We start from the raw sequence: 26,733 nt of genomic DNA on the forward strand, positions 1-26,733 counted from the left end.
ATTAATTCATAGACTTATTCATTCTCCCCCCCCACTTAAGGGAAACAGAAAGCAAAATAAGGTATAATCTATAATTCTGACACAGATTCATCATATCATAAACTACTATTGGAAGAAATGCCTCCTGATAAGAAATGAGTCCACAAACACAATTCCACCTCATTATATAAACTTGACTGCACAGAATTCTACTTTATATTTTTGTATTTTAAGTTGTTAAATGAGGTAAACATAACGCAAAGTTTAGTAAGAACTGTGTTTAAACACTGGTACATATTTTTATATCTTAGAACACGAATTTAGCTAAAAATTGATTTTTTCAAAATTTTTCTCATTTTTGGAAAGTGAAAAGAAGTATTCTAATTGAATTAAGTGACTCTAGACTCTAGAAAATATATATTATGGCTGAAAAACTGTCGATTGACTTGAAAATGCTAATAATTAAAAAGACAGGAATTGTAGGAAAGATCTTTTTTGCACTGAAAACACATTTGGTAAATTATTCCCCCCAAAACCCAAGATTTAACATATGTATTTTTTTAACTGTGCTAAAATGCACCTAGATTATTCATTGATGCCATTGTGGATACTTAATAAGTCATTGGAATATTTTGAAAAGCTTGGTGACTACATATAAGTATTCTTAGATATGTTCTGGTGACTACATATACGTATTCTTAGATTGATGATAAGTTCTCAATAATCTCTACTCCCTAATGTGGTGCTTGAACTCATGACCTCAAGATTAAGAGTTGCATGCTCTACTGACTGAGCCAGCAAGGTGCCCTAATATAATCTACTTTTAAAGTAGAGTCTCTATAATCTCAACATTCTATTTATAAATGTTCCTACCTGTTCAAAAGTTGTACATAACAAAATCTATCATGACACTAGATAAGGAAAATATTTTATCTTATGTCAGGTATAGAACCAAATTATGAATTGTCTTGAGAGCCAAGTAGAGAACTTAAGGGTTAATGTTTTATGTTTTTGAATAGGATAAGTGATTTCATGAAAATATTGCTGTGCTTGGTGAAGAAGAAATTCTAGTGGTAAAGAAGATCAGAGTAGGAATATTAGACATGGGACCTTTATAGTAGTAGAAGTCCGAAGACAGAGTTGGTTCAAAACTCCCAATGTTTTGATACTTATTATTAATTTTTGCCCATGGTTTCATGTTTTTAAATGATTATTTTTTAAAACACAGTATTTATTAAGTCATATATTTACTTTATTTGATAACTACATACTGGGTGAGTTACCATCATAGGCCCTTGCAACACTAAACATATGAATAAACAAAACAGACATCTGATGACTGTATGATTACATATGAAACACAAGTATAAAATTTCCAGTAAGCTTTTTGACATATTGATAATTGCCAGTAGATAACCATTTAAATACTCCAACACCTTAAAAAGAATTTGGACTCCATGTTGGTAACCACATGAACTGAAGGGAGGGCAGGGATGACAGTGAGGGATTGAGAAAATTTATTTAAAACAAGTGATTTTGAGAGGAAATGAGAACAAAGGATTAAAAAGAGGAGAATATGTTTCTTAATGAAACTTAAAATACAATCTGGATGCAAATCCTAACCATACATATAAGGCAACTGAAATTTTATGCGATTAAAATTATTTTGTTTTCTCATCATTACATTAACAAGAATAGGCAACTAAAAAAGGAAGATTCTATTGTCAATTAGAGATCCAGAAGTAAATATTCTTCTGGGTGTGATTGTATCAATTTTTCTTTATTGTCAAATAGTCCATGTATAGCACCAATAATAATTGGGCAACAAATGTTTGGGTATGGCTTTGTGATGGATAATGTAGAAATTTAATTTAGAGTAATTTTAACAGGTTAGGCAATATAGTTGTTGGGACATCCTAGGTAATAATCCTGATGTCTTTTTACCTTTATTATTTCTTCTTTTTTGTCTTTTTGCCTTTAAAGATTATTATGACTTAAAAAGAAATTTACTCTTTCATGATATATTTGAAAATACTTTATCTTCTAAGTCTTTTTCACGGAATGAGTCCAGCTATCTTTAATGTATAGAACACATTTCAATGTAGTCAGTATATTTCACTATAATTATCTGAAGTATGTTTTTCCTAGAAACAAAAGAGAAATAAATTTGGAAATAATAGTTTTTTTCTAAGTAAGGAAATAATGAGGATTAGCTACACATGAAACATTTGCCAATGTTTTGCAAATGTTTTTAACTAAAACTCAAGGGATTTCCCCTTAATGAGAAGCAACCTCCCACCTACTAAAATTCTCTGAAATAATGTAAGCACCTCTAATGGGATGGTTTTATCCAAGAGGTCAAAGAAAGAACATTTTCCATCTTCTCTAAGTTCTCTCTTCCAGTAAGTGATGGTTTTAGCAAACATAAAGAATGTTATTGTTGAGTTATGTCAATGTTTTGTGTATCACATTGCCCCTTCCTTAGAGTTTCCAAAATCAGCTAGTCAAGTTTGAAATTATTGATTGCAGTAGAATCTCTATTGTGTTCCCCTAGATATTTTGATACCATCTGTATATATTTTGTTACACTAGTCGAATAACATAAAATAATATAGAAAGTATATTTATGTTACTGAAGAGAATGATTTTATAAAAACTCATGAAGGAAAGCTCCCTTTGAATATAGTTTATATGCCTCATGGACTTCTCTAGGATATTTTTATGAAGCTGTGAGCTCCTGGGAAAGAATCTGAAAATGATAAACACTGAGCAGAGGACAAATAGAAGTAGAAGTAGCAATAAGCCATATGGGTAGAGAAGTGAATCATGGTCCAGAGGGAAAAGCTTTATTTAGTAAAAATTCAATATGAGAAAGTTACAAGGAAAAACCTTTTCACAATAATTACTTTTTTGAAGCTGATTAAAATTTCTTTTTAAATAGGAATCAAAATAGTGATCAATATTAAACTATTTGAAGATCTTCCTAAAGTCAGTACTAATTAATACCACAGAAAAGGCTTGAAGATTAATTACTCCAAGCTGTATGTATGTGTGTGTGTGTTTTTTTTTTTCATTCCAAATGAAATTTAAAATATTTTTTGGCTGAGGTTATCCATTTCTTTGGTTTTATTGCAGATAATTTGAGAGAGAATATATGCCAATTATTTTGCTATGAAGAAATTCTTTTTATGCCATTTTGACTGAATTATAATGTGTGATTAAGGGAGTTAAAGATATCTTTTGAGCTTTCTGAAAATTATTTGAAAATACATAATTATCAATCCTTTAAAAGATTTTTAAGAATGGTTTTTATAGAGGCACATACATATTTAATTAACTATAACCCTGAATAATTTTTGCTCTCTTCTCTTTTCTGATGTTTCAAATATCCATTTAATTTAATTTTTAATCTTTAATCCTGCTTCATACCTCATTCTTTCCTGTATAGAAGTAACCTTCATGGTAATTTGACGTTTCAATATTTCATTCACAGTCTGTGTTTTCTTGATGCTGTGCTTATTGGTGAAAACTATAGACTTTCCTAAAAAGTATTCATGTTAAATCTATGATCTCATTTTTGTTAAAAAAGGGAATAAGTAAATAAAGATTGCAGAAGATGTACTAGGTGGACATGGGAATTTTATAACTTCCTAAAAATATAAAACGCTGGTAGAATCAATATCTTTAACTGCAGATAATGAATCAGCAGATAGTGCCATTTGGTAATTTGATCACCTGAAAATTAAAAGATAGAAAGAAGGAAAGAAAGGAAGAAAGGAAGGAAGGAAGGAAGGAAGGAAGGAAGGAAGGAAGGAAGGAAGAGGAGGAGGGAGGGAAGAAGGGACAGAGAAGAAAGAAAAAGAAGAAAGAAAGAAAGGAAAGAAAGAAAGAAAGAAAGAAAGAAAGAAAGAAAGAAAGAAAGAAAGAAAGAAAGAAAGAAAAAGAGTACCCCCCCCAAATAGTATTTGAAACCTGTAACTGGAAACATCTTTGGTCACACATAATCTATACTCACTTCAAAAATTCATTTCACATTGTGTGCTTCAAAATTAGAAGCCACGACAAAGTAGAAACATACCAAATTATAAGTAAAGATGATACCTTAATTTTTGTAAATTTATAGCCTAAAATACCACCTTGATATTAGGAATTTGTGTTATAAGACAATGTGCTGAGAAATATTATAAATTTAATGAAGAATGGAGAATCATGTGCTTTTAGTTTATTATTCTGAATTTTCCTACTATGCTAAACAGATTATTTAAAATACAGTTTTGGTTAACTACAAAGAAAAGCTCCATAAAATAAATCTGTTTGGGATATGTGATTGGGTGTGGTGCTAAACAGCAGCTTTATGTTTTAGCATAAATTGTTATATGGGTGGTAATCTCCACTGCCCACACCAGTTGTACACAGAAGTTTTAAAAAGTGGGATGAAAGCATATGATTTCACTTTAGGTGGTGCAGCCAGTGAAACCTTTCTTGCCTGTTCTTCTTCACCCTGCAGGCAGGCTTTAAATTGCCTTTCATATTACTATAACTTCCTGAACAGATAGTGTTTCAGGAAAACAATGTTTATAAGTAAAATGTAACATTCTTTGGATAAATTATTCTTATTATATTGGATTTTCTTGAGAAGTTATAAAGAAATAATATTTATAATTATTAGAAAAGTTTGTTAAAATTCTGTGACTTAGTAAAAAATTATATTCTTTGTATTTTATAATCAAAACTTAGCTGAATTTATTTTGTGTGGTCTAAATGTCAACTCACTACCAATAATGAATATTGCATTGTTATAAGAAAAGCATAGAGTGGTATTTCAAAGTAATTCTAAATTTTGTTTTATATTAATATATTGAACAATTATTATATGCCCTTAACAGGCACCAAAGTTCATACCTTAATACTAAATTGTATTTAAACTACCTAAGATAGTTGTCCTGTATTGTCTATTGTGATCCTTCTTAGTCACTCATTCCTTATTTCTCCATATAGTTTATGTGAATAATGTATTTGAAACATTTTTCATTTCTTTTGAGTTTATGGATTGTTACTCATGTGGTGGTTTGAATAATTATGTTTTAGAATTAAGACATTTTTTCGATTGACCTCTTCTGTGAGTACAATAATACTTTAGTAACAACATCTCTAATTCTCTATATTTCTCCATGGTACTTACCTGTATGTAAATAAATTGGAAGTTTTGGGGACTGGATTTCTTTATCTGGTATTTCTCTCTTTAAATTAATATATTGGTATGTGGGGGATCTCTGGATGGTTCAGCGGTTTAGCGCCACCTTCAGCCCAGGGTGTGGTCCTGGAGGCCCGGGATAGAGTCCCACATCAAGCTCCCTGAATGGAGCCTGCGTCTCTGCCCCTCTCTCTCTCTCTCTCTGTGTGTGTGTGTGTGTGTGGGTGTATGTTTGTCATGAATAAAGAAATAAAATATTTTAAAAAGACATTTTAGTATGTACTTCAGCACCCCTTTAGACGTTTAACCATTGCTTATTGAGCAGCTGTTACTTATTAGGCATGGTGCTCAATACTGGATTTATAAGAGTAAACTTGATAGACATGATACCAGCTCATGAGTTTTCTATGAGAGGTAATGTGAATGAAGATGTATATATTGCTCTAGAAGGACAAAGGAGAACACTAGACTGGACTGGGAGGGTCATGGGGCAACTTGTTAAAAGAAGTTGTATTAAAAGCTAATGAATGGAATTATAATGATTATGGAACCAGGGATATTCAAAGAATATTTTAGGGAAAAGAAAGAACCTGTGCATTTGTGAAGACTAGAATACAAAAGAACATGGCTAGAGTTTTCAGGGAACTTAAAGTACTTCAATGTGCTCAGTATACAGTGTGGAAGTGGCAATGTGGTAGGAGTTGAGGTTGGAAATGTGAGCAAGTGCCAGACTCTACTGGATTGTTTAAATTATGGGGTTTGGACTTTATCCTGAGAAGAATTAAAAACCATTAAAATAATTTAAGGGAAAGATTCCCACAATCATATAGTTATTTTATAAAAAATGTTGCCTAGTTATGCTATGGAGAACGGGTTGGTGGGTTCAAGGGACATTGTGAAATGTAATATCTGAACAAGCCAATCTGAAGATTCCTTTTTACTTTCTGTGCTAAGTAAAACCAGGTACTGCCATGAGAACACTGCTTCTCCCACAGCCCTATCAGTTGGTAGCTCTTTTTCCTTCCACATCAATTGAATCAGTGGTCTAGGGGTGAAATAAGTTATTTATTGGCTCTTCACTCATGCCTGGAGTCCATTATCTATGTCTCCTCCATTAAAACACTCAGCTTTGTATCTCATGCCATAAGACTCTATCCAACACTACCCCTCACAGTTGTTCTCTTGTTGGTTACCAAGATATGCCCCCTCATTTCCTAATGATTTGTAACTCCTGGCTATCCTCATTCTACCCAATACCAGTCCTAACTAAATTCTGAGCAATTTTGATATACATGGATATGTACTTTTCATATCTCTGGATTAGTCTCCTCCATAATCCAGCCCTGCAAACTACCTTGACACTTGTTCCCAGAGATATATCAAAGATCTTTGTCATTACCAAATAGCTGGCACCTTCAAATTCTCAATTTCAAACATCCCATTGACTGAGCACACTACCTCTTATTTCATGGGTTTACTGCATTCAGTATCCTAACTATGGCAATATTTCCATTATACTAACACATTGAATTGGTGGAACATTTTGCCTGTTTGTTATCTTTATATCTCTGGTGTCCCGTTTTCCCTCCTTATTCAGCTTAAGTCTAATGGTCAATTGTCATAATAGCCACTTCGTATATATTCTCAACCCTTTCCTATCCATTCTCTCCTGCATTCTTCCAGATAATTATCTAATATCATCTAACTTATATTTGAACTCTAATTAGCACCTCTGCACCCTTATTCCTAGCTGATACTTTTGGTTTAGCTGTCAAAATTGAAACAATAGGGAAAATGTTGGCAAACTCCTACCTACCAGCAAGGTGTATCTACACCCTGCCACCTCTTTATTCTGAGAAATGTACTTTCTTTGTTTCTACGCAGGCCTTTACTTTTGAGAAGATCCATTCTTTCTCATTTACATGAAATTATCACTCCAGCAATTCTTCTATTCCACAGTGTCAAGTTTCCTATGTTTGTTTCTCTCATCTCAAAACTAATCTTTGTTCTTCATCCCATAAATGCATTTAAAACACATTTAATCCCACTGCTTTTATGAGCCTGTCCTTGTGAAATTTATCAATGACTTCTACTGAATTCAGTGGTTCTCAATTTATTTTATCTTTCAGTAGCACTTGATATAGTGGATCACCAGCCTCATCCTGGAAATGTTCTCCCCATATGGCTCTCTGTATGCCACAATCCCTTGGTTTGTCTTCCAATTTATTGGCTCTATTGTCTCCATCTGTGAGGCTAGTTTTTTTTTTTTCTTTTCTTTTCTTAAAATTACTTAACCTTGGAGTGTTCGAGCACTCAGTGTGCGGCTCTCCCCTCTCTCTACATTTGCTCCCTTGAGAACCCTATCCAGCCTCATAGTTTTAAATACCTAAATGTATCCTCCAGGCTGTGTCTGCTCTCTGAAATGGTACCACAACACTGATACAACACTTGCAGCTAGACACTAATAGACATTTCAGGTGTCACATGTCCCTTATTGATTGACATTCACCACCTTTCTCACTGAAAAACAAAACCAAGCAAAACAAAACAAATTACCTGCTCACTCATAGTTCTCTCTATCTTGATTGGTTTTGCCTAAGCCCTTCTGGTCATCCTGAATTTTCTTTTCCTTACACCCCATATATAATTAATCTGGAACTCTTGTTGGCTGTAGCTTCAAAATATAACCAGATTCAACCACTTCTCACCACTTACACTATCACTCACTCTGATCTAAGCCACCGTCATCTCTCACCTAGATTATTGTAATAGCCTCCTAACTGGTCTCTTTTATTACTTATTTTGATTTCCCTCCACCTATTCTCAACACACCAGCCAGTACAAAGCTATTTAAATATTAAGCCATAGCCTGTGACCTTTTCCAAACCCTCCAATTAATGTGCCTCCATTTTATTCAAATATCATAGTACTTTCAAGGGCTTATAAATTCCTATGTAACTTCTCTTTCTTGTTCATTCAACTGCAACTGTACTGGCCCCTTGCTAGCCCTGAAACATTTTAGATACCTTCCCACCCCAGGATTTTTTTTTTTTTACTCTATTTTCTCTGCCCTGTGTGCTCTTCATCCTGAGAGAACCACACAGCCATGACATTTGAACAGATTGCTAATGGGAACTACATTGATGCATGAGCTATCTATTGCTGCACAATATTATCCTAAATTTAGCAGCTTACAACACACATTTATTTCCTCACAGTTTTTGTGAGTCAAGAGTCCAGTCATAGCTTAGCTGTGTTTCAAGGCTGAAATCAAACTGCCAGGACTGTATCACATCTGAGGTTTGATTGGGAAAGAATCTATGTCTTTGCTCATATGGTTGTTGACAACATTTAATTTCCTCATGAGCTGTTGGAGTGAGAGACTTGGTTTCTTGGCCAACGTCTACCTTCAGCTCCTTTCCACTTGGGCCTTCCTAATATGGCAACTGTCTTCCTCAAAGCCAGAAATGGAAAGGCATTACAATCATATGTAATGTGATCACAGAAATGACATCTTGCCATCTTTAGGATATACTATTTGTTATAAAGATAAGAGTACCGGAATATAGAGATCATGGGGTCTATTCTAGAATATGTACATCATACTTGACCACCATATTTAAAATTGTAACCACCTTCTAATGTTTCTTATACTCCTCAAGTTTCTTTTCCTCCTATTACTTACCAATTTCTAATATAATGTATAATTTATTTTGTGGTTATTGTGAGTCAAAGAGTTTGCAAAACTCTTTGCCCACTGCATGAGAATCAGATCTTCAATTAAACAGCAGCTCTTTTTCTCTGAAAAGATCTAAAGATGATGTCAACTATCTTATGATATGTTATTGCTAATAATGATTGTTGGTTGGCAAATTCCACTGAACCTGGAGGAAATATGAATGAACTATAAATACTTGATAAATACATCCTACTTTGGTCTTCTCTGAATGTCTTGAGTCTTATAACCAGTGTGTTCCTTACAGAGGGGAGATATTAACACCTGACAGGGATAAAGTCTCATGGCAAGTCAATGCTGACCAGCAGTCCCTGCACCTGCCCCATGTGGACCTTATCTTGTACTATCAACTGTCTGCTATGTGGCTGTTACAAGGACTCCACTGGGAGGAATGCCTGATATCGATTGCCCTTCTAGTAAGCTGTGGTTTCTGCCCTACATCCCCTCTACAGACAGGACAGTCCATTGGGTAAAAATGCTTAGTAAAGACTAAAAAGACCCTTTGATAAACTTTATAGTTATTATCTATCCCCCTTTCTAGAGCATTAACTCCTCAAAGACAAGGACTTTTGATGAGTTGTTCTCTAGTAGTTCTGGTAATACCACATCTTTATTCCTCCAAACTAGGGATGTGGTAGCCTCCTTTTTGTGTTGATTCACTCTCCTTCATTGACTTTATAAATTATTCATCACAAATGTAACAAACTTCCTGTAATAAATTATCTTGGGTTTAATTACCCAGGATCGTTTCTATTTTCCTTGTGGTATCTGATTGCTCCACATTCCCAGTCTCTAACTGAGTTCAACCTTCCAACTTCCTTTCAGAGAATCTAATTGTTTCGTATTTGCTTAAGTGTCCATCCCTGAATTTGTAAGCTATGAACAAAGAAGAAACAAGGCCATTACAGTATGAGAATGCCTGAAGGGAATGATGAAGGGCTATCTCAAAGAAAGAAACAAGCATTATAAGTTGGACTGGAGTATTTAATATTCTAATTGAGCTGTCAAATATCATATTAATATGGTCAAGCAAAACATACTTGGATCAGAGACATATATATAAACATATTATATCATATATCCATATATATGGATCATATATATATATATATATATATATATATATATATAACTTTGCTGTTTCAGAAACAATTTTTCTGGCAAAGGCATTCACACATAAATTTTTCATTTACTCATCTGACCATGCTTTGTCTTTTTGACCCTACAATAAAACTCAGAGCTGAAACTTTTCAAATGTTTTCAAATGGTCATCTCAGGAGTTTCTTCAACTTCAGATTTATATCTGCAAATCAATTCAGGTATATAAATCAGTGGTATGTGATTCCATTCCCTTTTAGGTTCATTTCCTTCTGAGACTTCCACTTATTGGAATATATTATCAAAGCATCAGACAGTATGAATAATGCTTGAATGCTACCAGACTATGATTCTACCTGTTACAGAATAAACAGATCATTGATTTTGTTTTACATTTAGTACATAGTTCACACATGCAGAATGACTCTTTAATATTGCGTGACTTAATTTTTCATGTGTATGAATCAGATTCCTTAACCTAAGAATCTAGCCACTCCTTAAGTGTCTTAGGATTCTTTTTCTAATACTGAGAATATCCTAATAAATACTTTTTGGCAACAAACTTTATCATTAAGCAAAATTAATAGATCATGATGGTATAAACCCAACCTCACAGACATTGCTCCCCAGAGATCATCTAAAAGATCCTGGGTCAGCCAAAGAATATGAATGTTGGACTTTAGTTAATAATCATCTTACAAAATGTAGTAACTCAGCACAATTATATTAAGCTGTTGAAAATTTCAACTACAATTACTAAAAGATTGAGCCCAAATAAGTGAGTGGAATACAATCACTTGTCTCCTAGTCTGGAATACATACTGACAGATGCAAACTTGTGAAATGGATGTTTATCAAAAGATATGTTTTAAATCAGAATTTAAAACCTTTTCTGTGGGTGTTTTCCTAAGAGAAAATGTTATAGAAGTCTAGAGTTCTCAAGCTAAATTTTAGAAACCATTAAGCCTATGATGTTAGATCATAATTCTTTCCTAATTTCACATCTGGAGGAAAAGTTTTTAGAGAGGGAGTTTCCTACCCCTTTCCCCGGCATAAGTGTGGCTCTGGGAAATTTTGTGAAGTACATGGGGCTTATCTCTTGTTTCCTAATACCTCCTTTCTGTTCCCCTCTTCACATCCCCAACTTCTAAATATCCATGATCTTCACACCAACCTCAGATTTGTTCTAGCACATTCTACTCAGGTCTGCTTTCAGCTGAGGATGGCTTTTTATGAAAAGTGTGTTATGCTTCAGAATTGCTTTTTGAAATGTACTTTTATCATGATTAAAACTATCATCTCTTCGACACAAGAGATATTGGCTGGCAGAAAAACAATGACAAATTAGAATGCTGTACATTTGAAATAAGTACATATTTTTGCATCTTCCTAGAGGTATCCTAATCTTAAGAGGTCCTTATTAAGGCATATATTTTTAACCCTAAACTTTTGTGTTCCTTTAATTCCTCCTATCATACCTCCATACAAGAGTAAGCCACTGTCACCTACTCCTTCACTCTTAAACCCACTGCAGTTTGAATTTCATGTATGCATCTTTATTGATATTCTGGCATTAAAGTCATCAATAACTTTCCAAATGATGAATTCTGTGGCAATTAGTCAGTTGTCTATATGACTGTTCTGAAGTTCTTAGCACAAATACCATCCCTCCTGGAAATAAAGTCTTTATTCTCTTGATTTCTGTGACCCCTCAATGTTCATCTTATTTCTCTGGACAATTCTTCGTGGAGTGTCATAGTCTTCATAATCTTGTAGGTTCCATAATGTCTTAAATGTTTTTTCTCAAATGCTGAAAAAAAAACCTCATCAATACTCATTCACTAAATTGAGCTTTTTACTGAGGATCTATAAAGATGTATTTCTTTCTTATCAAAGGGCTTAGAGTCTAGGAGGGAAGTTAGACAATAAAATAAGATCTTTAAGTATGACATGATGATTGTCATTATAGAAATGAAAGTAACAAGCTGTTTCCTTGGTTAAAGTTTTTTTTTTAATGTCTCTTTACTGTACTCAGGACTTCTGAGGATGGAAGAACACCCTTGCAATAACATTTACCTATCCACTGAGCATTATTTCCTGCTATCACTCCCCTTCTCCCCAATTTCTGCCTGTGTTGTGGCCCAGAAATAGCCATAACACAGCATGTATCTTATGTGTCATCACTCCCAAATTCAATGTCCATAGCTAGTAAAATCAATTGCTTGCAGCACTCATTCCTACTGACACTGTATTAGCAGCAGCTACAAAATTTCTACAAAGATTGGAATTATAAGCTCGCAAGTCATATCTTGGCTGTATCATGTCTTTTTGACATGTTTAAGCTCTCATTGTTCTCACTTAAGCTAATGATTCCTGTCCAATCTTGGCTGTGCTACATTCATACATAGGCTGTCTTATGTTTGGAAGATTTTTTTTCATTCTTTTGCTTGGCTAATTCCTTCCTCCTTTTTAGGAGTTCAACTCTCCAGTTTCTCTAGGAAGTTTTCTTTAAGCTCCCTCTGAAGTCAGTTTAGGTTCAAAAGCCAGTCAGTTTTGTATATTACCTTGAATAAGTTAATTGATTTTTCCTTGGTTCCCCTTCATCACCTTTAAGATAGGGATAATCATGGCACCTATCTCATAATTCTATTGTAAAGAACAAAGAGATAATTCATGTTAAGGCTTTAGAACAGTATTTGCACATATTGCTCAATTTAGCTACTGTTTTTGGCAAAATAAAAAATGTAATCCAGAGAATGTATACCAATCGCCTTGCCTGATAGCTCTTATAACCTTGCAGTATTGATTTCTTTCCTCTATCATCTCTTAAAGCCTATTGGTCACAATGTAAAATTTTCCAAGCTTTCATGCCAAAAGTTTCATTTTCAATTCTATTCAATATAGAAAGTAAGAATAAGAGAACATTATGAAACAACAACCTTCACTTACTTTGTTAGCTTCTAAATACCTAGAGAGACAACAATAAATTTACTCAAGTTAATAAACGCAGAGCTCCAAATCAAAAACTCACTGAGTCTAGTTTATTCAAGTACAAACACTTCTGAAATTATTTTCATTGTTATTCTCAACTGGCAAAATAATACTTGCTTCTGTAGAATCTTTAAAAATTGCAACTTTTTAATTTTTTAAAAAGATTTTATTTATTTACTCATGAGAGACACAGAGAAAGAGAGACAGAGACCTAGACAGAGGGAGAAGCAGGCTCCCGGCAAGGAGCCCGATGAAGGACTTGATCTGGGGACTCCAGGATCACACCCTGGGCTGAAAGCCACGCTCAATCGCTGGGCCACCCGGGCGTCCCAAACGTTTCTTAAAAATCACCTGTAGTTCCACCAATCAGATAAAATAGCAGTCAACACTTGGATTCATTACCTTACAGTATTTTATGCATTTGTATGTACATGTTCATATACATACTCGTTTTATAAATAGTAAGATTACAACTAACATGAAGTTCTATGTTCTGTCTCACCAACTTGAAAACGTATTGAGTAAAATGGGTACATAAAATCACTTGCATCATTTTAAATAGCTGCTTGTCATTTATTTGGATAGAGAAGTTCTTTATATATTTCTCTAAATTGGGCATTTAAGCTGTTTACCAATTTCCTTATTATAACCAGTGCTGCGACAGGAATGTCCTGAGAAATAAACTTTTTTTTTCTTTCCTTAGGCCATAGTCTCAACATTAGAACTCTATAAAGACAAGGAGTATACAACTTTTTTTGAACTTTTGAAACTGTGCTAAATTTCCTTTTGGAAAGATTGTTTTATTCCCATTAGCAATGTATGAACTCTTTTCCTTATATATGTTATAAGAAATACAATATAAATCATGGTTTGATTTGATTTAATTACCAATGAAATTTCCATGTTGTAAAAGTGTATATTTGCCCAAGAAGATTATATCACAGAAACCAAAGGGATGGAGTTTTAAGGAGAGTAATTTTAGAAGTCGTGAAATGTAAGGACTGCAAGAGGACTAAGGGTGTTAGTGACACATCCAGGAGAGGCTGAGGGGAGCAATGGGAAAATATACCTATTTGGTGTTGAGGCAGGAATGAGAAGTCAGGAAGAAGGACAATGACTATAGAATAAATCTTTTAGAAGCTTAGCTTTCAGGGGTAGGGAAAGATGCTATCTAGAAGGTGGACAAAGGGCAAAATTTAGAGAATCCTAACCTGTTTAAAAGTGGAATCATAGGTGAGAAGCTCTAGATTAAAAACAAAATGAGACATTTGATATTCAGGTAGGCATGTGTTAAAGGAGTTGGATTTTGAGTTCAGAATGCAGGAGAGGACCCATCAACTGGATATCCCCTTACCATGGAAAATGGAGATACAACAGTAAAGATATAAAATATATTAAAAAGCAAGTATGTTATTGGTGGAGTGGGAAGGCCACAAGAATTTGAGAAAGTTCTGCTTGGTAGCTTTTATCTTCTGTTGGAGAGGAATATGACATGTGCAGAGTGAACAAACTTCAAGTCATCATCTATTAACTGACATTTTAAAAAACCTATCAAGGAATGTAAGAATCAAGATTCCATTACCAGTTGTTCCCCCCCCCCTCCAAAATTGATACATAAAACATATTTTAGAGGCTGTTTAATTAACAACTTGTGGAGTTTACTGCCATAGAAACAAATCTATTAATTAGTTAAATTTCTATTGAGTACCATATGCAGCATATTTAGTTTGGAAATGCTTATCTATTTTAACCACTGGAAGCTATTTTATCAAACCAACATCCTTAGAGAGCTATTGCTAGACTATGTAATCATTTTGGCATAAAACTTAATCCCTAAAAATGCAGTTTGAATTATGGCATGATTTCTTTATCTTTGGTAAGGATTTGTGATGAAACAGATGAGCCATTTAATCAGCTTTTTAAAAATACGTTGTGATATATTCTAGGGAAATGGCTCTATTTTCTATGGTAAGACATCTCTTAATCATACTGGACAGTTTCATTGTATCTGTAATAAAGGAAATGAACAATGGAAACATTTATGCAGTGTCTGATTGTCTGGGGATGATGATCTATAAGATGCAAACCTATTATTTAATGCTTTGGGGATTCCCTTCTCTTCCTCCATCATTCCTTTGAGCTCTGGTTTCTGGACTAATCCAAGGGAGAAAACATAGCATTTATGTTATTTCTGGATTGGAAAATTAGACTTGTAGTGAACAGTTAAATAATATTCTTAATTAACTAAAAATAGAATTGGTTAAATTGCCATGAGTCATCATTGTGGCATTTTCCTCCTTTTTAGTAGAGAAAATGATCCATAACTCTGGGCACTCAGGACATGTATATGAAACCCTTCCAACTTGTAGGTTTGTGATTCTGGGTTTGGAATATTTATGGTGCACTATACCTCTATGATGGTGATTTATTTTTACTGAGCCTCATGGGTTGTACATTGTCTTGCCAAGTTGGGGGAGGATCAGAAGAGAAAGGAAGGCTGAAATGCTATTTTGTTCCCTGTTGAGCTAATTAGGAATCTAGGGCTTATTTAGAAGACTGCAAATCTCAGACTCCCTCTCCATCAATTTGTTTAGCCCAGGCTCTAATTTAGACTATATTTAGTGGTTCCCCAGGTCAAAGGAGAAGGAGAGGTATATTCTTCAGTCTCAAGCCTCAGAGAAAAAAAGTTTTGAAAAGACAGGTGGTGGTGACACTGGGAATCTGGTGGAGTGGCAGACCAGTTGCAAGGAGGACATCTTTAATGGTAGTAAAGTAAAAGGAAATGAAGGACTTGTAATGGAATGTGTCATATAATAATACAATAACCTGGTCTACTAAAGGGCTAGAACTTCCATGTGATCTAAAATACTGAATAACTTATTATTGACGTTGTTCTCGTAATCTACAGATTAACTTTTATTTTTCATCTCCTAGACTCCAAGATGCCTTTTTAAATGATCTAATGGTGGTATAAATGATTATTTTCAAGATAGCAAATCAGTTAGAATTAGTTCTATTTTCATCTCCTTAAAATTGGTGAGTAATTTATTCTTTGACTAAAATAGCAAAGAAGCTCTGATGCCGTCATCGAAACATTAATGGTGTAAATTATCACTTCTACAGAATGGGAAGATTTTCTTTCTTCATGTTAATTTTTATTAGCTTTTGTTTCATAATATTTCCTAATGGAGCAAGTTGGGGGGTAAGAATTTAAGCAGTGCCCTCATGTATACATGATACAAGATCAGGCAAAAGATAAACAGATGAACCATGTATATTCACTGTTCTAGGAGAACATACCAAAAAAAGAGAGAATGTTCAGGAGAGAATGTTCATAAACAGCAGTGAGAGATTATCTTTTTTGTATCTGAATATGCCTTTGAACAGATAATCACTTGGTGCAAAAACTCAAGTTGTCAGACAAAAGTACACATTGAAAACCTTGATTCCTTCTCACTTTTTGTGTTTCTTATGTATTTTTTCACTATTTATGTGTGCAAACCTAAGTACGTGTATGTGATTTCTCCTTTCTTATATACATAAGTTACTACATACACCACTTTGTTCCTTATACAAGGCTTGCTAGGAGTTGTGGACAAAATACTTTAAGAAGATAAAAAATTTTAGCTAAGGAGAGTTGAAGGATGTTTCAAGGATGAGTTTTTATTTGATTTATGACCTAAAACAATGATGCTGGAAAAGAACAATTTATAGATACAAAGAAAGAATATCAAAATCCCAGATGTCAGAAAGTGAGAGTTTAGGGAATGTTTAGAAAGTATCAAGCAGTTGACTGGTCTGTCAACTGAGGGAGTAATGGAAGACAAAACTGGATGAGTGGTTTGGGGGAATTGGCATTTTTGCCTGTTGTAACCTTGAAATTATCCATGCTTTGGAAAGTATATACAAATCCTGCATTCCTGGAGTTGATGTTTTTCTGGGTTTTGATGACTGCTAAAATCTCCATGTATGACTAAACAATCCAGTGGGATTTTTATATTACTATTTAAAATATTTAAAAATCAAATTTAAAGCTTAATTGGCATATGTTTTGATAACTGTGTAGCTTCTCTCTTTGAAACTCTCCAGCCACAATCACTGCAAACTCTTCTCAGCCTAGTGTCAAAGCCGTTTATACGATCCATAGCTGTCCAGTCATGGGCCAACACTAGAAAAACAGATTCTTCCAAGTCCCAAACAGAGAATAAAATAGATAGATCTGGATTGATTTAACTTTTTGCTTTATCTTCTTGGGAAAAATATAACTCATAGGGTTTCTGTGTAGCCAGGGTCCATCTATTTTAACCAGATGCACTTCTAAGTCTCCAGATGATGATATCATAATGATAGGGTAGTCTAGAGAATAATAATGCTGTAGCTTCTTAGAACAAAGAAACATTGATAAATGTTTACCACCCAACTCTAAAAGGATACTTAGAGATAATTTGAAGTTTACTTTCCTGATGATTTAGATCTAGCGAGTAGGATTGTGAAAACAATCCCTTGAGATCTGACCATTCTTACATATTAAGACTAAAGAGGTTTTTTTTATGTAAATCTCTATTTTTTAAGTATATAAAATTATAAATATAATATGATAGAGTGGGCTTTTAACGTGGTATAAGAAATCCTTTTCAGCTGCTCCTATATTCTCTCCCAAATACTGTCTTTCCAAACAACAAAACTTGTTTTTGGTTTTGACATTTTTCTTCCATCTTAGATTAGTGAATGGTAAAATATTGTAGTGGCATCTATCATCTACACTTACTGTAATTTACCTTATATCTGTATTCAGTAGATGAAATCATTCTTTTAAGATATAGCTAAGAGAATATACTTGTCGGGTGGTATAGTCTCTGCTCATTATTTCACATATTTATCTTAACTCTGCCACCAATTCAAAAACTGTTATTTCACGTGAACTTTTCCTGATTCTAAGTTCTCTGTCTTTACAGACTCACTTTAAAATCACCTGGCCCAGACAGAAAACCCTCTAAATATTCTCTGAATTTCCTCTTCTTGATACTGCTAAGATTCTTGTGTTTCTTTTAGTGTTACCCCTCCCTGAAGAATATCTGCTAAACTTAGTTTTGCTTGATCAACAAGTTTTTCTGATGATTTTTTAAGGGAACTGACAGTCAACAGATGAGAGAAAAATTCTGAGACTCCAATTAATGCCTCCATCTTTAACCTATCATATCAGTTGTCTTTTTTCCCCCCTTTTTTAGAGTGGAGGGAAGGGCACAGCAAAGTCAGCAGAAGGGAATCTTGCTTTTTCCATGGAAAGCATCATTACCTAAACACTGTTCACTTTATGACTTCCCTAATGTTTACTTGGCTGCTGCATGTTAACCTGGTGGCTTGACACCAAGACCAGTCCTACCAGAGTGAGCACACTATATCTCTGGGAGTTTATATTTCCTGATGGGAACTTTTGACATTCCCTTGTATAGATGATTCCTTCTTTTGGCACCATTTATGGTAGTTAATTCAAGCTGATTGGAATCTAGATCCAGCTGGTATAATGGACAAAATGTGGTTAGTAGATAAAGATTTAGTTAGAATTCTGCTTTCACATTTACTAGACCTGTCACCTAAGGAAATCAATGAACTCCATTAAACTTGTTTTCCTATTTTGGAGGAAAAAATCATATGGACATTACAAGAGTTGGGCTTAAAAAAATGGTTAAAGCTTCTAGTAAGGTTCTGAATATATTGCAAATGTTCATGAATTATTGGTATTTCTTTGTTTATTGTTTTTCTTTTAATGATGTCTTAGAATTCCAAAAATATCCCTGAATATACTTTCACCAGACAGCATCTATATTTATTATAAACATGGAATATAGAATGCAGTAATTTTTAAAGTTATCAGAAGATAGGATTTATATTGTATGTAAGGTTCCATTCATCATTGCTTTTTAATCTTAATGAATGCTAAATTGTACCTATCTTTAGGGATAAAAAGACATTGTGGATCTTCCTGAGCGTAAGCCCAAGTGACTGCCTAAGTCAAAGGAAACAAATTATAGAAGGGAAATTGTAAAAAAGATAGAAGAACATGTCCTAACTAGCTTTTACCTCTCACCTTTGTCAGAGGAAAACTACCTACTAAGGAGAGTTGTCAGATAAATTATAAAAGTTCAATTAAATTTAAATAGTAGATAAATAACTAATATTTTTTAGTATAAGTATCTCCAGTATTACATGGGACTAAGTTTTCTGAAAACATATGCATTATTTATCTGAAATTCAAATTCAATTAGTGTCTTGTATTTTTATTTGCTAAATATGGAAACCCTATTATGAAGAGACCTGGCATACCTGACATTTGCATATATTTAATAAATAGCTGTTTGTTTCGTTATATTATCCCTTCCAGATAGTTTGATCATCTGTTATGAGAAAACATATTTTATAGTTAAAAGATTCTATTGTCAAAAGCAGTTATTGCTTGAAACAACAAAAAAAGAAAAAAGAAAAAAAACCAAGATACTTGCAAGGGAAAATGTTAGTTTCAAAATGCATGGATTAGGAAGTGCACGTATGAAAACCAACATGTTCTTTTATGTCCTAGACAAAGCTAAGGTTTGCTTTTAAGGCTAAAAAGCAGTGAGGTTCATTAAACAGTTTTATTTAATTCAACAAGGTGTTCAAAATATGTTAATTTGTAGAAACATCTACATAGAATTAAATGATAGCAAATTAAATGATTTATAAAACACCCTAGTTAATTTACAAAGCATCCTGATTGCTTTATTAACATAAATGGTACCTTAAAAATCATATTATATTAAGATGTTAATCTAAGACATTTAGTTTGACAGGATACTACTTTTAAAGAAAAACACAAAATGCTGTAGTGTTCTTTTAAAAGACATAGAGAACCTAAAATATATACCCCCACACCCAGCTTGCCCAGACGCCATACAGTGTACTATGTACATTACATGACTTTATTCTTCCATTGCCTTCTTTTTTTTGTGTAAATCTATACATTAACAATTACTCTCTTATAGCCCATGAGATAAAGTGTTGTTTTTTTAATTCGTTCTCATTTTGATTTAGTTGGTATATAATAAATGTGAGTTACACATGTGCATTAAAAAAACAAAACAAAACAAAACAAAAGGAAGATACTTTGAAATGAATTGCAGAATCTCTTCAACCCAGTATTTAATTTTAATATATCTCTATGTTTGCCAAAACAAAAATATAATGTGTCTATCATCTTTTTAATAACAGCTTGAAATGTTCCTTGAGATTCTCAAATTAAAAACAGAAAGAGTTATTATCTTAAAGTAGGTGGAGTCTCCCTGATTTAATTTGTTTTCTTTTATACAGAGAAACTAAGAAGAAGATGGAATTATGCATGCTATTTCATGAGAAGACCCATTCTACCTTATCAGTTTAGGTTTTTCCAGTTGTATTGAATTTGCTTGTTACTTGGGGAAGAGGAATTATTACATAGGGGTGTTATATATATATATATTTTAAATTTATAGGTCCTTCGCCTACAGTTCCCACCTCCATTCCCTGTCTGCAACCACCCATCTACAAGTTTTTTGTTTTACTTGGTTTTTTTTTTAGATTCCACATATAAAAGTCATGATAGGGTATTTGGCATTTTTCCTTCTCTGATTGATTTATTTTACTTAGCCTAATGTCCTTGAGGTTCATCCATGTTGTTGTAAATGACAAAATTTCATTATTTTTAATGGCTAAATAATACTCCATGGTATGTGTGTGTTTCATCATCAGTGGTCATTTACATTGTCCTAATTCTGTATCCCTTCATCCATAGCTGGAAATGTAGGTTGCTTCATATCTTGACTATTGTAAATAATTCTGCAGGGAACATGGGGGTGTATTATCTTCTCAAGTTAATATTTTTATTTTATTTTTTTAAAGACTTTATTTATTTATTCATGGGAGACACACAGATAGAGAGAGAGGCAGAGACATAGGCAGAGGAAGAAGCAGGCTGCATGCAGGAAGCCCGATGTGGGACTCGATCCCGGGACTCCAGGATCATGCCCTGAGCCAAAGGCAGACCTCAACCACTGAGCCACCCAGGCATCCCAATATTTTTATTTTCTTTAAACAAATATTCAAAAGTGATATTGCTGCATCATGTAGTAGGTCAATTTTTAATTATTTGAGAAACTTCCATACTGTTTTCCATAGTGACTGCACCAATTTATTTACATTCCCACCAAGAGTGCATGAGGGTTCCCTTTTCTTTACATCCTTGTCAACACTGTTTATTTTTTACTTTTCAGTAATAGCTGTTGCAGCATGTGTGAGGTATTATCTCATTGTGGTTTTGATTTACATTTCCCTGATGGTTAATGATGTTGAGCATTTTTTCATGTACTTGTTGGCTATCTGTATGTCCTCTTTGGAAAAATGTCTATTCAGATATTCTTCCTATTTTTTATCAGATTATTTCTTTGCCATTGAGTTATATGAGTTCTTTATACATTTTGGATATTAGTTTCTTCTCAGATATATGATTTGCAAATATCTTCTATTTAGTAGGTTGTCTTTTCATTTTGTTTATGGTTTCCTTTGTTATGCAGAGCTTTTTAGCATGATGTAGTCCTATTTATTTACTTTGGCTTTTGTTGCTTTTGCTTTGGTGTCAGATTAAAAAAAATCATGATCAAGGTTTATGCCAAGGAGCTTACCATCTATATTTTCTTCTCAGAATTTTATGGTTTCAGGTATTACATTCAAATCTTTAATCTATTTTGAATTTTTAGTTAATTTTTTTTTTTTTTTTTTTTTTTTTTTTTAGAGAGAGAGAGAGAACACAAGAGATAGAACACAAGTGGGAGAGGAGGAGCAGAAGCAGAGGGGAAGAGAGAATCTTAAGCAGGCTCCAAGCCCAGCGCAAAGCCTGATACAGGGCTTGATGTCATGATCCTGAGATCATGACCTGAGCTGAAATCAAGAGTCAGACACTTAACTGACTGAGCCACCCTAGCACCCCAAGTTACTTTTTGTATATGGTGTAAGATGGTGGTCCAATGTCATTCTTTTATATGTGACTGTATGGTTTTCCCAAATAGCATTTATTGAAGATATTGTCCTTTCCCCTCTGTATATTCTTGGTTCCTTCCTCATTCTTCCTTCCTTCCTCAATTCAAAGTAATTGACCATGTGTATATAGGTTTATTTCTGGGCTTTCTATTCCATACCATCAATCTATACATCTGTTTTTATGCCAATACCATACTGTTTCAAATGCCATTACCATTCTCTTAAAAAGAAGATTATTGTTTTCTTTAGCATGACTTTAACTCTGACAGGTTGCTTGACATTTCATACATGTCCAGATTGATCCATCTTCAACAGAAAGCATAGACAAGACAGTTTGTTCCCTAAATTCATTAAACCTTTTGTCTCAAATATCTTTAGCTTGTTGTTTCCACCAATCTTACACTGTTGTATCTGGATCTTTACCCAATCATAATTAAGCTGCCCCTCTGTGAGACCTGTCTTAACCTAAACTTTTAATTTTCAATAAATTCTGACCTTTGATACTCTCCTCAGAGACACTACTGAAGCTCTGGAAGTAATGATCTCCCTTAAGGCAATAATCAACAAACTTGGCTTTGTCACATCGACAAGTTATGTTGGTGACATTTGAGGAGTTGGCCTACAGCAATATTAAGGACACAGATCTAGAACCAGACTTCCTGAGTCCAAATTTCAGTTCTGCTATTTACTATCTGAGTGAACTTAGGGCAAACTTTGTCTCCATTTCCTCATCTGAGAGACAGGGGATAATAATTCCTACTTCATAAAGTTATTGTGTGGATTGGTAGTACATTTATATATGCAAATAATTTTAAACCGTACCTGGCATGTAACAATGCAGTTATATATCATAAAATTGTTATTATTAATATTTACATGGTTTAAGTTAGCATAAAACTAATTATTAATATTGCTCAAGTATTAGATATTTAAATATTTTTAAATGTGAGTGTGTGTTATAAAAGAAAAACTGCTCTAGATACTCATTAAAAATGGCAGGGAAGACTTTATTTAAGAGTATTGCAATAGAGGTCAAGGCTCTTGCAATAAGGGAGAGAAACTGAACTGAACTACACTGAAACAAAAGGCGGGAAGATTTTTAAATGCTGGGGTTAGCTAATGGAAGAATACCTGAGGATATTAGTAGAGAGATTGGTCAGTGTGATTAGGACATCTGTGTTTGAGAATTGACATTTTTTTTTTAAAAGTTAGACTTCTGTCTTCCCACAGAGACTGGGAGATAGGGTCCTATTTGTCTTGATTATATTTCAAAGGAATGACATCCCAGTCCCCCAAGGATGTTTCTGGGTTTTAAAACTGATAAAAGGCCAAAAGACATATCTCAAAAGGCAGAGAAATAATTTATAATTGCAAGTTTTCTAAAGCAAACATTCTAAGAAAAAGGAAGTTAGGGACGCCTACATGGCTCAGTCAGTTAAGCGTCTGCCTTCAGCTCAGGTCCCAGGATCCTGGGATCAAGCCCTGCATTAGACTCCCTGCTGTTCCCTCTGCTTGTGCTCTCTCAATCTCTCTATCAAATGATTAAATAAAATCTTTAAAAGAAAAAAGAAAGAAAGAAAAGAGAAGTCATAGACCTATGGTCACAAAGAAGGCTCTAAACTTTCATCAGATGAGGGAAACTTTTTTTTAATAAATTTATTTTTTATTGGTGTTCAATTTACCAACATACAGAATAACACCCAGTGCTCATCCCGTCAAGTGCCCCCCTCAGTGCCCGTCACCCATTCACCCCCACCCCCCGCCCTCCTCCCCTTCCACCACCCCTAGTTCATTTCCCAGAGTTAGGAGTCTTTATGTTCTGTCTCCCTTTCTGATATTTCCCACACATTTCTTCTCCCTTCCCTTATATTCCCTTTCACTATTATTTATATTCCCCAAATGAATGAGAACATATAATGTTGATGAGGGAAACTTAAGGCCATCTTGGTCAGAAAATAGGTTTATTACTGTTATTTAAAGAACAAATGTGGATATTTTACACCTGCAAGAGGAATGTTCATCCTACCTTTTTATTTTTGCAGTAACATTTCTCTTAGTTTCCTTGCCTTCTCATATCCCACCTCTTAAAATCGACTTAAAATTCTGTAGATTTGTGTCGTCAGTTTTCTAATGTAAATTATTCTTCATGCAAGGAAAAACTTGTTCTCTAGAGCTAACCCAAATATGCTATATAGATATTGTCACAGAACTGTAGACAAGATTTTAAGTACCAAGTTGACCTATACCTTCTTTCTACAAATGAAGAAAACACAGGGACAGTATAGGGAAGAGGAAGCTTCATGAGCCTCTTCTCTTCCTTGATGTTACTTTCATCTTTTCTGCTGAAAATGTCTTTGAAAACTCTGACATAAGCTTGACCTTCCAAATTAGAAAGAATATACAATATTGGTAGACACAGTTTCTCCACCCACATGTTCTGGATCTCAGCTGCTGCTTCTGGAAGCTACTTCCTCTTGTTCTCTCTCCATTGTCTGGTATGAATATGTGCAGATGCAGAGCTTCATAACAAAATAATCTTTCAGGAAGTTCCAAGAGTTACAAGGCAAATTTGAGGTTGATTACACAATGTTTCTAGAAGAAACACATTCAAAGACTCTGCCTTAGTCATAAAGATCACTTCACTTTTTATACTGAAGGATTATATATTTTCTATTTCTTAGATGGCTTAGTTGTTTAGGTTTTAGATGACGGTCACAATTATCATGACTTTCAGTTTACTTTTTATATAATTTTAGTATTTAGGGATTTTTAAAGTACTTTTTGGTGATAAAAGAGGTAAGAAAATCTGAGGTTTATAAAAAGATTCAGGTCAACTCTTTACTACTAACCAGTGACTAGACTCCTTTTTTTTTTTTTTTAAATTAGAGCAACTTTCAGTAGATAACAGAAGGGCAACACCCTGAATCTTTTGGTATTTAAATTATATATGCCTAACTTACACCGGAGCTGATTGTCTCACTTCACTGCACCTGCCAATTATCTCATCTTTAGCTGCTCCTTTATGCTTTCGAATTACATACTTCATTGTCTCCATACATATTTCTTATGTCCAAATCAAAGCAGGGATCTTGAAACAGCATTTTCATATCTAACATCTGATATAGATAATTCAGGACAGGAATGTTTATCTCCTTTTGCCATACTTAGCAATGAAGAGCTGTTTCTTTTTGTTCATTGACTAATTTGTTAATAAACATATGACTGTTCTCTAAATTTATGAAAAACACAATAACATATTACTTAGAAACACCATAAACACATAGATTTCACCAAGATCTATGAAGTCATATCTTTGTACACGAAATCCTGTTAATTATATCCAGAGAGAATATTATCTTTAAAATCTTCAGAATAACTGTCTTCAACTAAGGAATCATTTCAACGTCTGTCTCTAAATTGTAATACCACTGGTAACGTTTCACAATGTATAACTTAAATTCATTAAACTTGCCCCTCTTGCTAATGACATAGAGAGCAGTATCTCATTTTCCTTTACTTAATGTTTTTAGTGTTTGGCAATGTCAGAAAGTTGTTCTTCAAAGATGCCATTCACTAATAACAATGCGTCCAAGAATCATCTTCTAAAGATACCAAAAAGCAGAGAAGAATAAGCAACATTTTATGTGGAATTTCTTTACAATTTCATGAGTTAACCAAAAAATCTGAACAAATTTTTCATTCCAAAACACAAAATTGCCTTGTTTATCAGTTTGTTTTTTAAAAATAAGGTTTTAAATTACTTTCCAAAGTGAATTATTTCCTGTCTTTATTCAAAAAAGGTAAAACTGACCAAAAAAGTCACCAATGTCATTCTCAGCATTTCACATACAGGTCCCAATGGATCAATGGCTATTGTTGGTGACAGTGATCTCCACCTCTATTTTTCTTCAGTAGGATCTGTTTTCCAAAACAAAAAAATTAATCCATCTCCAGGAAAAACAAAACAAAACAGAGGAAAACAAAAAACAAGTTGTTTCTGATTGTAACTACACTAGGAGGAACCACCACTCTCCAGTAATTGCAGTAGTGGTTGGTGAGAGTCTCAAGAAGGGTCACCTTGAGCAGGCATTTGCAGAATTCATAGAAGAAAGAGAAGTCATTACAGGTAGAGGAAAATTGCAGCAAACAGCCTGATTTGTTCTGATAAAAGTAAGCAGCTCAGCCAACTAAACCATAGGTAATAGTGGGGGTGGCGAGACAAGATGAAAAAGAATGTGGGGCCAGATCTTAGAAAGTGTTATTTGTAAACAAACCAGGGTCTTCAGGTTTGTTTGTTTGTTTACTGCTAGAAAGCTAAAAATGGTTTTTATATACGTATATAGTAGAATAATAGCCCAAAGAAGAATAATATTTTGTGATAACCTGAAATTATATGAAATTCAAGTTCCAATGTACATAAATAAAGTTTTATTGGAACATAGCCACTCCCATTTGTTTATAGATTGTCTATGGCTGCTTTTACATAGGGTAGCAGATTGAGTGGTTGTAACAGAGACCATATGGCCTGCAAAATCTAAAATATTTACTCTGTGTTGCCTTCCAGAAAAAATTTGCTGACCCTTGCTGTAGACCAAAGACTTTAAGAGTTTATGCTAGTAAGAGAAAAAAAGGCATGGTTGGGTTTTAAAGAATAAAGTGTCTCACTAAGAGCTGTTTTGTAAACTATTTT

General features: G+C 33.9%; 1 protein-coding gene across 3 annotated transcripts in view; it reads left to right on the forward strand.

Annotated features, from left to right (window-relative positions):
• Positions 1 to 26,733, forward strand: part of AGMO (alkylglycerol monooxygenase) — a 344,214-nt gene that overhangs the window by 279,362 nt on the left and 38,119 nt on the right. The window lies entirely within an intron of this gene.

This window comes from Canis aureus, chromosome 18, assembly GCF_053574225.1.
Source record: "Canis aureus isolate CA01 chromosome 18, VMU_Caureus_v.1.0, whole genome shotgun sequence".
NCBI classification, from domain to species: Eukaryota; Metazoa; Chordata; class Mammalia; order Carnivora; family Canidae; genus Canis; species Canis aureus.